The following is a 15,396-nucleotide window of genomic DNA, read 5'->3' as shown; positions in this document are numbered from 1 at the left end:
AGTATTATCCGTAAATAGATTCTTCGAAAATATACAATAGGTGTTCTATTTTCAATTATTCTTATAGATCTTGTTCTGTATACCGATGATATAACAGTTTCTAGGCAAGTTTGACATTTTCGTCGACTACCACTGCACGTGCGGAAGTGGCTAAATATTGGTCCTTTTCTTACTTAGGATGGACTTCCGCAAGGTAACGCCTGATTCCATTAAATCATCATTATTAATATTAATATTCTTATTATTATTGCTAGTATTATCATCATTGTCACAATTATTATTATATTTACGTTTTAGATGATGGTGATGACAATGTAATCAACTGTCAATAGGAATAAAACATACATACATATATGATTAAAAAATACATAATGTTATAAAAACCCTTCGCAGATAGTTTTTTTAAGTACTCAATTTTTTAAATGCAAATTAAAACTTATTCGAAATATATTTATATGTGTAGGTATTTAAATGTACTTTTGAATTGTAAGTTATTTTTAACATTGTAGTTCAAGACTGTGGTCACCAACAACTACCACCGGCCAGTATTATTGATCGATCCAGTAAATCAACTGTTATTTTTTTAAATTAAAATTTTATAATTTTTTACATACACAAAACAACCTCGATAATAAGTAAAGTTTCACATATTTCTATTAACAACTATTTAATGCTATAATAAGATTTATTTAATAATATACTTTTAATTTTAGATTTAAAACTAATAAAATGAAAGGGTATCTTGTATGTAGGGAATGATCTTTAGTTACCAGGTTTTGTCAATTCGATGGTAAAATACGAGCAGTCATGGAAAGCGGCTATAATTTTCTGCGAAAAAGTGATGCCGAAGAAGGAGGCTGCTAAGAGAGAGAGAGAGAAAGAGAAAGAACGTCTGAGCTATCCATCAGCAGCCGAAGACCTGGACGTCGGAGAGTGGTATATACTGCAAGGCGATAGTAAAGAACGAGCAGTTATGGAGAGCCAGTATAATTCTCTGCAAAAAAGTGATGCCGAAGAAGGAGGCTGCTGAGAGAGAGAGAGAGAGAACGTCTGAGCTATCCATCCGCAGCCGAAGATCTGGACGTCGGAGAGTGGTATACTGCAAGGCGATAGTAAAGAACGAGCAGTCATGGAGGACCGGTATAATTTTCTGCGAAAAAGTGATGTCGAAGAAGGAGGCGAAGAGAGAGAGAGAAAGAACGTCTGAGATATCCACCCACAGTCGGAGACTTAGACATCGGAGGGTATACTGCTTCTTTCTCCAAACCCCTTAGCATGGCCTTGGCGATGGAGTCAGGTTGATCCGCCGCAAGTAAGGAAGAAAGCACTGGGCCACCGCCGTTAAAACAGCGGTAGTATGCGAAAGAGTACCTGTAGTTTCAACAAAAGGCTTTGACGAAGACCAGGGTTTTAGATGGTAGGAGTCCGGTATAAACCTTTCGTTGCTACAACGGAGTGGTATCCGATGCCGGATTTCCACACGAGTAAAAATAATAAAAATATCTTGTAGAACATTATTATATATGTGTACATATTTATATATATATATATACTAGCTAATCCCGCAAACGTTGTTTTGCAAAAAAAAATTGATATTTTAATTTACAAATAAAAAATAAGGGTTGATCGTAGAGGGGTGAAAATTTATGGTTGTATGTATTCTTGTATGCTGTATCATAAAAAAATAAAAACAAAATATTTCGTTAAAAAAAATTTTTAAGTGTGAACAACCTTTATCACTTAAGGGTATAGAAAATAGATAGTAGCCGATTCTCAGACCTACTGAATACGCATATAAAATTTGGTAAAAATCGGTCGAGCCGCTTCGGAGGAGTTCAAGTTCGAACACCGTGACACGAGAATTTTATATATTAGATATTAGAGCAATTTTGAAAGATTCATAAACCAGATATCGTTTATTTTTTGTCCCTTTTTGCTTTCCCCCTTCATATACTCCGCTGTCTGTGTTTTCAGTTTAGATGAATAACAACAGGTTTTTTTTCAGCACTTTAAAATTATGCTGTAAACAACAAACATTCGAGCGAACGAATGCTGTTGTGTTTCAGGGTTGAAGGTTTTTTTTTTTCCTTACACTTTGTTTTTTATTTATTTTTTGTAGTTTCCTTTACAATTGAACATTCAGGTGTTGCCATATACTTCGATTGATGTTAAAATATGGTTTTAAAAACTACTATATATATATATATATATATATATATTAGTAAATATATATATATATAAAAAAAATATATAATAATATATATATTTATAAATATATAATATATAATATAATAAATATATATATATAATAAATATATAATATAATAATATATATATTTTTATATATATATATAATATATAATATATATATATATATATAAAAACTACTATATATATATATATATATATTTACTAATATATATATATATATAGTAGTTTTTGTGTACGTTGATCCTGTAAACGTTGTTTTGCAAACAAAAATAAAAGTTTTTAATTAACAAATAAAAAAAAAGGGTTGATCGTAGAGGGGTGAAAATTTAGATAGATTATATAAAAAAAAACAAAAAATTTTGTCTTAAAAAATTAAAATAAATTTAGGGGTGGACCACCCTTATCACTTAGGGGTATGGAAAATAGATAATAGCCGATTCTCAGACCTACTGTATACGCATATAAAATTTGGTAAAAATCGGTAAAGCCGTTTCGGAGGAGTACGGTAGCTAACATTGTGACATGGAAATTTTATATATATATATATCATATCTACGCATAACGGATAGTGTCACAAAGTTGAAAATATATTTCAATTCATGTAACACTATAAATGTAGGTGGATTTTAACAGGTTAGGTAGGCAAATAAAGAAAAACAACACAATTTTACTACACGTAACATATATAACTATTAAAATGTTCTAGTTTAATATATTAATATGAAAACATTAAAACTGTTATATATAAAGCAAATATGAAGTGGTATCCATTGGCTGCGATAAGCTTTGAGGTCAGTTATTAATAGCAGCACGCATTATTTCTATGGAAACCTTAGAATAAGCCTTACTCTCTAAAATTGATTTTTAACGCAATATATGTCTTAAGTGACGAAATCGCAGCGATCGATCGATTAATATTTTAAAATATATTACAGCGAAAATAATAAAACAAAATATGAATAATCATATAAAAATGATAAATTCTAAATTCAAAAAAATATTTGACGTAAATTTTATGAAGGCTATATTCGGGCTTTATATATATATATATATATATATAAAGTTTATATAACTTTATATATATATCTATATGTGTGTGTGTGTGTGTGTGTGTATGTATACATTAGGGGGCCGGAAAGTAATGTCGCATTCTTAAGTTAAATTCACACGACTACATTTTTAACAAGTTTATATTTCTAATCAACAATATATTCACCTTCGTTATCAACAACCTTTTGTCGTCTAGTACACAAAATTAATGCCGGAGCAGTAACATTAATCGGTTTTTCTGTATGTATCGACAAAAACGACATTACTTTCCGGTCTTACATATTGATAGAAAATTAAAATGTAAAACACTATTAAAACATATTATATATCAAGCGACATTACTAATACATTCATTATAAATAATTATTATAAGTAATTTAAATAAAAAAAATTATAAACAACTTATTAGATCAGGCAGAAAAAATTCCATGAACGGAGACGTAATTAAAAAAAAAACATATCTTTATGGACAGCAAAGGATCCAATTAGAACGCCACAGAAATAAGAAAAAAATTCCCGGCAGTCAAGCAAGGTATATTGTATCAAATTGTTTGCCTCTTCACAAAAAATCTTACACGTGACTGTTCTTCTATAATAAAACACTTTTGTAATTTAGCCGTAAGCTCACCCACGCAAGAAAGCTTTAACACTAGTGATGTTCATCAACAATTTTTAAATACTATCGATAAATATTTTTTTATCGAATTATGACGTAACTTCTCACTGTACGCCGAGTACATTGCGATATAGGTAAATTCCTGGTACGGTGCTCGGTGCTGAGAACCCTCGTACCAGATTTGAGGATGCAACCTTTATCATCGTGTACTAAGAAAGCACAACCCAAAGAAAACTGTAATAAATATGTGAATAATAAAATAAAGAATAAAAAAGAATGTACCTAGCCAACTAACAGTAATAAGATGACGAAAGGAAGGCGATGAAATCAAGAAGGAATGAAAGAACAAAATGAAAGATATTGTGATAGAAATAAAGTAAGAATAAAAGAAATTGAGAAGTATGACAGTGAGTGAAGAATAAAGATGAAAAATCTGAAAAACTTATTTGTAAACAAAGACCCTGATCCCAACTTTTTAGGGGTACGAGAGGCCTCCAATAGTGGGGGCCTTAAAAAAAACCTTCATCATCGATTCCGAAGATCACCACGATCATCGGTCTAACGCTGCTCGTGTTCAGTGACTTTCCACGACCTTCAATAAGTCGTTCAATAATAGAGGGTGTACGATACTCCTTGCTCTGAAATTCACAGCCAGTTCTTAGTCCCAAGAATTTATAAAAGCCAGAAAGGCTAACAGCGTCCATCATCAATTACAAATGGAAGCTATTATCTTCACGGATCAAACTCGAGAGGAGTTTAAAAGAGACCAGTTGAAAGGATCTTCATCTTCATCTTCATCGAGCATCTTCAGGCAATTGACGAGGTCATCAGTCTGACTTATAAGTGGATGTCTTAGGTTCAGTGACCATCTAAGTAAGAAAAGGAAGAATATATAGCTACTTCCGCCATGCAGCAGTAGTCGTGCAATAAAGTGCACCGCCCGCCAGCCCGCAATTACACAACTACCGATTAGTGCAAAACACAGAGTGCTAATCGGTGTAACATTACTCCTGAGGATGCCCCGTGGAGGAGTGAAACACGTGTTGAGTGATTTAACGGTGGTAGTTGTGTAATTCGCATTGTTTGGCGCATGCGCATTTATCAACGGGCTGGCGAGCGGTGTACTTTATTGCACGACTACTACTGCATGTCAGAAGTAGGTATATATTGCTCCTCTTCTTGCTTAGGATGGACTTATGCAAAATAACGCCTGAATCCACTAGATATTTGAGATCAGCATGTTTAGCTGAACAGGCGCGTTTGTACATCAAATTAACAGTGATCATCTGTTCAGCGCGTTATTCGACGTGCCCGCTATCACGACAACTTGATTGCCTCGTCCCTATTTAGATATCCTGAGCATAGCTCTCTTCATGGCAACTTTGTAATATCCTTCTTCTTCTTTTCAGCTGATTGACATCTGCAAGATAAAGCCTCCCCCTAAAGATTGGTACAATGATAGGTCCTGTGCTGACCATATCAAGGGACTTACCGCAACCTTAGTTATATCATCAGTTCACTCAGTGGGTGACCTATCCATGGCGCGTCTATCGGCACGTGGTTGCCTCTCGAAAAACTCTGGGTCTTAACTGCCATCCATTGCACGGGCAATGTGTCCCGTTCATTGTCTCTTTAAACGAGCAACTCTTTGAGTTGGGTCCATGATCTTTATTCTTCGGCCGATCTTATTGTTTCTGAATTATCTATCGATATAAAATTGTAGGTGTTGTCCAACACTATGGACTCTGAAAGGGAAAAATTACCGGATCTTTGCGGTGAGATATTTTAAGTTTGCTACTGAAAAGACACTTACTCTTTGAAAGGTCACAGATTTATCAGTAATTGCAAATTACGAAGATTGAAATTGATGCGTAGAACATTAGTGGCATTAGGTTTAAAAATTACTAAAAAATTCCTTGTTTTTAAGGGTTGTAGTAGTTCAACGGTAGATTGGAGTACAGAGATGATAGAAATAAATGAAAAAAAAGCTACAACCAGCAGTTGATGAGAAATATGTTCGGTATCATGACTTTAGTTTGTAGATATTTTGAAAGAAACCTTTATCTTCATCATAATCATCATATCAGCTGTTAGACACCGAGGAGATATGCTTCATCCAAAGCTCGCCTCAACCAGACTTCCGCTACTCACATCCAGCGACCTTATGACGTCAGATCACGTAGTGGGAGATATACCTTCGCCGCGTTGACCAGCTCGTGAGCGCCACTTGAGAACACTCGACGAGCAATTCTTCAAGCTACCTTATTTCTGCTTTGATATATATATATATATATATATATATATATATATATATATATATATATATATATATATATATATTGTATATATATATAATATATATACAAACTTTTCAAAAGAAATCGATATTTTAAAAAATAATTTTAATCGTTTATCAGCTTCCAGAATAACCCATTATTGTTTATTTGAGGCATGCCTAGGGACATTGTCTTATATATATATATATGTATGTATATATATATGTATACATATCAATATATATGTATGTCTATGTAAATACATCGTACACAGTTGCGTACAAACTTATTTTAGGTCTTTGGTTGCGGACAAAATAAGGAATATTTTCTAAAGCATTTTCAAATTACAGTGCCAAATGCAAATATTGGCACTAAAAACCACGGTCCTGTACGGTGGCACTTATTCAGGTACTCCACGGAACATCCTCATAACTAAAGTAAGAAGCATATCAGATTCCCGTGAATATCCAATGTGAAGACTCCAGATGATTTCATGTCCTTTAACATAGAAGCCAAAAAAAGTTATTTAATATTTATGGTTTTTTTATGGACCCTGCTATCGGAACCCCTCGTGATATACTCGCCAACGGATCCCTGTATGCACCCCTTGCTGGTCTCTCTGGCCCACTATGCCCCCACGTACCATACGAACACCTTGCGATTGCTAAAGTAGCTGTCGACAAGGCACCACGGATTCACAGTCTACCTTATAGCAGGTCACCAGGCGTTATTGAAGGCTCCCTTATGTTACCAGCACTGCGATCTCTTTCTCCTTCAACCGAGTTTGAAGATTCTAGACCAGGATATACGGGAAGCCCGTGGTACACTTTTGCGGCATAAAGCCGTATGCGACGCAGTATACCACCGGATCGTACAGACCATCATCTTATCCAGGACCTTGCATAGAATAGGCAAGACTCCAGTGGCCCTGTAAGACTTCAGATGCGCGTAGACTTCCTTATCTGGCTTCCTCAACGCCACAAACTCCTCTGCCTCCTTCCACTTTGTGGAGAAGTGAAAGAGAGCTAAATACCGGTTGGAAAGCGCGAGCATCAGAACGGGGTCCACGGTGACTGCCGCACGTGAGATATCTGCGGTAATTTCGTCTGCGCTAGGTACCTTCTTGGCATTGAAAGTTGACATGGACCATCGGAGCTCCTCCATCGTTAACGGGAGATCACACGTTCCATCATGGTCCCCCGAATTGACTTCATTGGCTTTTGCTCTTACAGATCTATGGTACGCATTGTCTTCCCGGGGTTGTCCTCCGGGAAGAAATTCTCCGCCAGCAGCCTGGCTGATCCCGCTGCGTCCAGAACTTTATCTGACTGGATGAGACCATATGGATATAGGAGCTCTTCCACCGTAAACGGGAGATCACATGTTCCATCATGGTCCCCCGAATTGACTTCATTGGCTTTTGCTCTTACAGATCTGTGGTCCGCATTGTCCTCCCAAGGGTTGTCCTCCGGGAAGAAAACCTCCGCCAGCAGCCTGGCTGATCCCGCTGCGTCCAGCACTTTACCTGACTGGTCGAGACCATATGGATATAGGAGCTCTTCCATCGTAAACGGGAGACCACATGTTCCATCATGGTCCCACGAATTGACTTCATTGGCTTTTGCTCTTACAGATCTGTGGTCCGCATTGTCCTCCTCTGGGTTGTCCTTCGGGAAGAAAACCTTCGCCAGAAGCCTGGCTGATCCCGCTGCGTCCAGCACTTTACCTGACTGGTCGAGACCATATGGATATAGGAGCTCTTCCATCGTAAACGGGAGATCACATGTTCCATCATGGTCCCCCGAATTGACTTTATTGGCCTTTGCTCTTACAGATCTATGGTACGCATTGTCTTCCCCGGGGTTGTCCTCCGGGAAGAAATTCTCCGCCAGCAGCCTGGCTGATCCCGCTGCGTCCAGCACTTTACCTGACTGACGAAACCATATGGATATAGGAGCTCTTCCATCGTAAACGGGAGATCACATGTTCCATTATGGTCCCCCGAATTGACTTCATTGGCTTTTGCTCTTATAGATCTGTGGTCCGCATTGTCCTCCCCGGGATTGTCCTCCGGGAAGAAAACCTCCGCCAGCAGCCTGGCTGATCCCGCTGCTTCCAGCACTTTAGCTGACTGACAAGACCATATGGATATACCAGCTCCTCCATCGTTAACTGGAGGTTGCAATATTTATGGTCATAGCAATAAACCCAAATCCAGACCACGGTATATCAGATGCGGGCATCACAACACTGATCATTGTGGATATCTTTGGTTACAATGAACAGAAAAAAAAATAACATGGTACAGTGCAAAAATATATACTGTAGCTTAAATGACCTTTAAAATTTATGAACGAAGTATGAAACATTTTCTGCGACATTCTCCCTAGGGAGTGATACCAATAATTTGATTCTATATACATTATCGATGTATTGGGTCGATTGGTTAAAAGCTCTGGCACTGCCTGTAATTAAATATACGATCTCTCCTGCCTTGTACTGTGATACAGTTTTAGTGTTGTGCTTTTTGTGGTCGTGTTATTTTGTCAATCTGTTTAATACCTTATTGTTTGCATATTTATAGTTCATATGCTGTCAATTATTGTGTAGTACCCATCCAATAACCTATGGTTTCAGATATAATAAATAAAAAACGATATTTTTATAAACGTCCTCAATATCAGGGACCTCTCATTCTACTCTACCATTCTAAAGATTAATATTATTATCGTCATGTTCCTCTCTCATCCTGCTTTGTATCTTCCATTGATTCCTTTTCTTTTCTTTTTACAATATCTCGGCATTCCTTTTCTTATCTTTCCTTTCGCACATCGCTTCACTTCTATCGCCCTCTCTGCATACAACATTTACATTATCAATGGAATCAGGCGTTATTTTGCGGAAGTCCATCATAAGTAAGAAAAGGACCAATATTTAGCCATTTCCGCACATGCAGTGGTAGTCGTGCAACAAAGTGTAGTGCCCGCCAGCCTGCTGATAAATGCGTATGCGGCAAACCATACGAACTACACAACTACCAATTAGTACCAAACACAGAGATTACTAATCGGTGTAACATAGCTCCTGAAGATGCCCCGTGGACGGATGAAACAAGTGTTGAGTGATTTAATGGTGGTTGTAAAGACCAATAGGCAAACGCAACATTTGACCTCCAACCACAACCGGATCTATATATATATATATATATATATATATATATATAATATCTGGTTCTTTTCAGACCTCATTTGATTGCAACGACGATGAATGTTTACATCGCATAATTTTAAATCGCACGAAATTCAACGACTGCCAAAACATCACATAGGTAGTGTGAGACAGAGATAGTGCTCTACGAAATCGAAATTAGCCGATTGTCTCTCTCCAAAGGTCGATGTGTAATATTAATCGCCGGGTTCTGTATAAATAACAGTTGACAAACAGTATGTTCCAAGGCTTTTATTCCAATAAACTGTTTTTTCGTTCCAAGTTATTTTGTTGTCAAGTTCGTAGTATTTTTAGATAATTTTCCTTTATGTATTCGCCTTAACAAGGCGGGCGTCTGAAGAGAACGGTTAAGAAAAGAAAAATGTATTATTCGATGCAAAGAATTATTTCGCTTTGCGAATTTTATAAAAGGTCACAGATATATCCTTACCAACCAGAGAAGCCTACGCGGGTTTTACTCCCATTACATTTGAGATTACACAAGCATTAGCATGCGATAACACTCGCTAAGTCTTAGGGTATAAGAACTAATATCGTATAAGTTCGTGTTGATGACTGCTAAACCGGTTTTAGCCGGTACGAACGTGCTGGAAGCGGTTCAAACCGGATTGAACGATCAAGTCAAAGGAGCTTAGTTATGTATGACGAGAATACTTTTTTGTTTATATATTCTTATAATATTCATATTGATAATATTTTATACGTAAGTAGCTGTTACTACGGGCTTTACTACGAGTTATCTGGTAAGCCCACAGCTGGACATAACACCCTCCCCCATAGATTTGAAAATGATCCGGTTGAGGTCCCATGCTACGTTTGCCTTTTGGTCTTCACAGCCACTTGCCAATCTGCAGGGCGAAATGTATATATATATATATATATATATATATATATATATATATATATGAAATTCTCGTGTTACGGTGTGCGTGATTGAACTCCTCCGAAACGGATCAACCGATTCTCGTGAATCGCGCATATCGGCCAGGGCGGGGAATCGAACATCTATTTTTCTTAATTTTTTTTAATTTTTAAGACGATTTTATATTATATTTTATTTGTTAATTAAACATGTATATGTATGTAATAATATATATATATATATATATATATATATGAGAGATGAAGATGCAGCTGTTAGAACAAAACGCATACCAGACCGAGTTTAAGGGGGTGGCGTGCCTAAACCTTCCTAACAGCGTGGGTGATCACGATCCGGATCCTCCCACGAGATTGCAGAGTCCACGCTTCCCTCTCAAGCTGTAACATCGCTCTTGCAGTCGAAGGTCTTGAGGACCGAAGGGTTGTTGAATGTCAGCAAGCCGGTAGACTCAGCGTGGGTAGGACCCCCACTAGGTGGACAGATAATCATGACCGTAGGAATTCCCTGGTTACGTAGATTAGCTGACAAGTTCCAAATTTAAATTCTTACTTTTTAAATGTTTTACACTTACCGATTCAATTCTCACTGTACAGTAATAAAGAAATTTGTTTTCTATAAAATTAAATGTTTTTGTTTTATAAATACTCATGTAACATAGATTTAGAATTACTTAAACTTCAAAGCTTTTGCCGAAAACATATATAAGTTTTTCTTACATATAGTTGTGAAATATGATTTCAAATTTAACATATGTCACGTGTATTTTTACACGAATTTTTTTCACAATTTTCTTTGAAAGTATCTATAGTGTAAAAACAGTTGGATGTATCAGAAACTTAATAAAGTTATTCTTTTATATATAAAAAATAAGAAATGGCGTGATGTAAAGTAGGCCTTAAGAATTGGTATATATTTTATTTTATTTAATTCAATATTATATATTGTACGAGCTAGAAAATATACACATGGTTTCATAATAGTAAAAAAAAATGTACAATTGTCGGTCTTGCACTTTCACATCGTTCTAAGCCAGGTTGCTCCGACCTGGTATATGAAACTTCACTAGTTCGGACCAGGCAGTTATGACCTGATGCCGTTTTCCTAAAAAAAATCAAATAAAATCGTGAAAAGTAAATAAATATATCATTTCTGGTACTGTCTTTATTACATTATAGTCATCAGTTTATATATACAACTATCTCTTTTATAAATCTCGCACTAAGCGAGAGATGACAACCAGGCTAAAAAGACCTGGTTTTGCAGCAAGTGTGTTAATAGCGGAGTTGGTGAATCGGGTGTCGCCTTCTTTCAAGATGGTTTACCTATATGTGTACTTTGCCAATGTGACAACTACTTTGTTAGTTTGTTCGGCATCTTCAAAGTTCTCCGATTTTTTTCTAGAGGTTCAACTGCTAATCCAATGCAGTCAGGTATAGTGGTACCTTTTTTATGCCTCTAGCGTTATCGATATCTGTTCATTTAATAATAAAAGTCCTTGCATTACCAACATAAGGTAACCTAAGTACTACCACGCATTCTACAATACAGACTAGACCAGTGATTCTCAAAGTGGTCTATATCGACCCTAAGGGTCTATGACAAGCTGCAAGGGGTCTACGTCAGCGAAAAAAAATTTGGGGGTCCATGAAATGAAAATGGGCGTCCACAGACTGGACATCATTAGCTGAGGAGATTTAAGATTAACTCTTACAAAATTGACGCCAAATATTGATAATTTATTATTAAAGCATCAGGTTCATCCTTCTCACAAAAAATATTGACTTATTGCTTATGTTATTTTATATATAGTTTATTTTATGTTTATATAATGCTACGTGTATGTATATTTTACATAACAGATACAAAATTTTATTTTGAGTAGTTTTAATTTAAATTCAATTAATAAATGTATAAATTAACATGTGTTTTTACTTTAAGTTTTTAACACTAAACTTCACTACAGTTAGAAATTTACAGAAAATCAATACATGGCAAGGGGTCTACGACACAAAAAAGTTTGGGGAACTCTGGACTAGACTATTATACGTGGCAGTTGAAATTGTGTAAAGAGCAGACTTCCGCTGATGCCTTAAGGTAAACAGACGACCTGAGCAAGTTCATAAGGTAATAATATCAGGCATCTTTCTACATGTCTAATTGGAAATCTGTAGAAAGATGTATATCCAGCTATGGACTTCCTTAAGCTCAAATTCAAAATGTTACCTTTTTTAAACGGTTTAATTTAGTTCGACCCGTATGAAATTTGTTTGGGTCAAAATTACAAATTGAAATTTAAGCACCTTCCCGTTGTCAGATTGATCTGAAATTTGGTACACACATTTAATTTAGATGACAATACAATATAATAAAATCAATAAAATTATAAATCTAAGATAACCGCCGATACAAAATGGCGGATTACATATTTTTCCTTAACCCCCTCAATATGGGTATCAAATGAAAGGGCTACACTAGTAAAACACGATGATTATGTCAAAATTTAAAATTCAATATGTACGCCGTTCCAATATGGCGGACTAGGTACATATTTTTCCACAACCACCACAATATGGGTATCAAAAAACCGTTTAACTTAAAAAAATTTTAAATGTATTTATTTATATCCAAACAACTGTCGATTAATGTAAAACGCATTCCCGTAAGGACAGACAATCTCATCAAAGATGATGGATGCTGGTTTCCAACTGATCTGTTCAGTGGTGAAGATGATACAGTTGAAATAATGATAAGAGAAAAAAAAAACTGATTTGTTTATGCGATGTAAATTCATTTATTGACGTCTTCAGCAAGGCAATATCCTTTCACAAAGATCCTTACGGTACATCCAGGACCTTTTAAATGACACATGACATATGAAATAATAGGTCTCAATTAGATTTATAATGCCCACTTGAATTTTCTCATCACATTCGTTTTGTAAAAGAATTGAATGTCACCGGTTGAAATCAAATAAAGAGTGCTTAAACATTTCAACATCCACTCATCTCACATCCTCAAAGGTACAGGTGTCATAAAGGGTTGAAGGATCGGCGAATCAAGCCTTCTCGCGAGTGCCTAGTGATGGGAAGCGTAGACAAGTATCAGTGCTATCGATATCGATATTTACATAAAATTCATCTAATATATTAAAATGTCACAATGTTAGTTACCGTACTCCTCCGAAACGGTTCGACCGATTTTTACCAAATTTCATATGCGTATTCAGTATGTCTGAGAATCGGCTACTATCTATTTTCCATACCCCTAAGTGATAAGAGTGGTCCACCCCTAAATTTTATTTTTAATTTTTTAGACAATTTTTTTAGTTTTTATTTTATTATGATACAGCATACAAAAATACATACAAACCTAAATTTTCACCCCTCTACGATCAACCCATATCTTACATTTGTTAATTAAAAACTTAAATTTTTTTTGCAAAACAACGTTTGCGAGATCAGCTAGTAATTTATAATATTTCGTAATACGTTATCAAATATGTATCTAAAAATTATGCAAAAGGATTTCAAAAATACAGAAATTATATTGATAGCATATAAATAAATTTATAAAGTATGTGTGTATGTAAATATAAAAATTTAAATATATATTTATTTTACTTATTCTTTATAATTCTTAACAGTTTATTAAAAAAATTGTAGAAGCATTACTCTGTATTAATATCAGACGCTGATTAAATATAGGTGTGTGAATTTTAAGGATAATTTATTGTAAATAAAACCAACCCTAATTTTTTTATTTAATTTTTTTATGATACAACATTCAAAATACATACAACCCTAAATTTTCACCACTCTGCGATCAATATAATCAACCCTTATTTTTTATTTCTTAAAAAAAAACTTTTTTTTTTTGCAAAGCAACGTTTGCGGGATCAGCTAGTTTATTTATAAAGCATGAGTAGTTAAAACTTTATATGAGTGAATAATTGTGTAATTACAATATTAATTGTAATATTTTTTTTTATAAATTATATCGTAAAAAATTGAACAATGATATTAGTCAATTAAATATGATTTTAAAAGCACACAAGCACTAGGAATAAATTAATAATACATAAAATACTGTAAATTATTTATAAAGATAGGAAATAGTAAAAAAAAACTTATTAATAATAAGATTAATAATTAAAACAAAAAAATCTGAAGAAATAATTGCCATAGAAAAAAGACTACCTTTAAGCGGTAAAGGTTTAGATGGAGAAAAAAATATAAAGCCTATTTATATGCAAAACGCATATACGCTTATAAGCCTATTTCTAATCACCCTGTATGAAGTGATCACTCTGAAATATGTTACATTAAATTTGCTTCGCAGTACAATGTCTGCACTATATTATATATAATTACGTTGTTAATTATTCCGAATATATTACACCAATACCACACTTTGCGTCGTGGTTACGTTCCAAAAAAATACGACGCAAATTGAAACGCCGCAAAGTGAATTAAGATTTTCTATAGCAAACCATGTAAAGATCGAAGATAGGTTCCAGGGCCACGAAAATACTACTTTTTTAAAAGAAAATTGAACAAAGTAAACATTTAAAAAAAATAACATAACTCTGCCAATAAATGAATTGGAATAATATTTACCTTTTTTGTACCAACCAGAAACAAGACGTTAAAATTTATATAAATTACTATTCTCTTTAAAAAAAAAAGCACCACACACTACATTACAACACACTGCGTAATTGAAACTGAACTCTAAAATTAGCAAAACAAAGTGAAAATAAAACTGTATTCAAATTGCGTTGATTTTTAGTTAGAAAGGGAATCTCCGAGTTTTGATAACGTGGCGCAATTAGAAACAAGTGTTGCCATCTTTTAGAAAAAAAAAACTCGAACCCAAAACAACGCAACCTCGAAAATCTAACGACGCGCAGTGAAAATTAGTACTAATTAAGCAGCGACGCAACTTCGAAAAAAACGCAAAACAAAACGACGCAAAGCGAGGTATTGATGTATGTTATATTCGAAAGTTCGTAGATTTGAAGGCGGCTCGGCGAATACTAAGAAAAAACGTTTTTTTTTCACAATTGTTTCAATAATCAATAAATGTCATGTGATAGTAATACGACAAACATAAATAAATAAGAGACTCTGTGT

This window comes from Battus philenor, unplaced genomic scaffold (genome assembly GCF_028537555.1).
Source record: "Battus philenor isolate CCGP_79_NKW_IND1 unplaced genomic scaffold, ilBatPhil1.0.hap1 SCAF_29, whole genome shotgun sequence".
NCBI lineage: Eukaryota > Metazoa > Arthropoda > Insecta > Lepidoptera > Papilionidae > Battus > Battus philenor.
Note: the sequence above shows the minus strand (reverse complement) of the source record.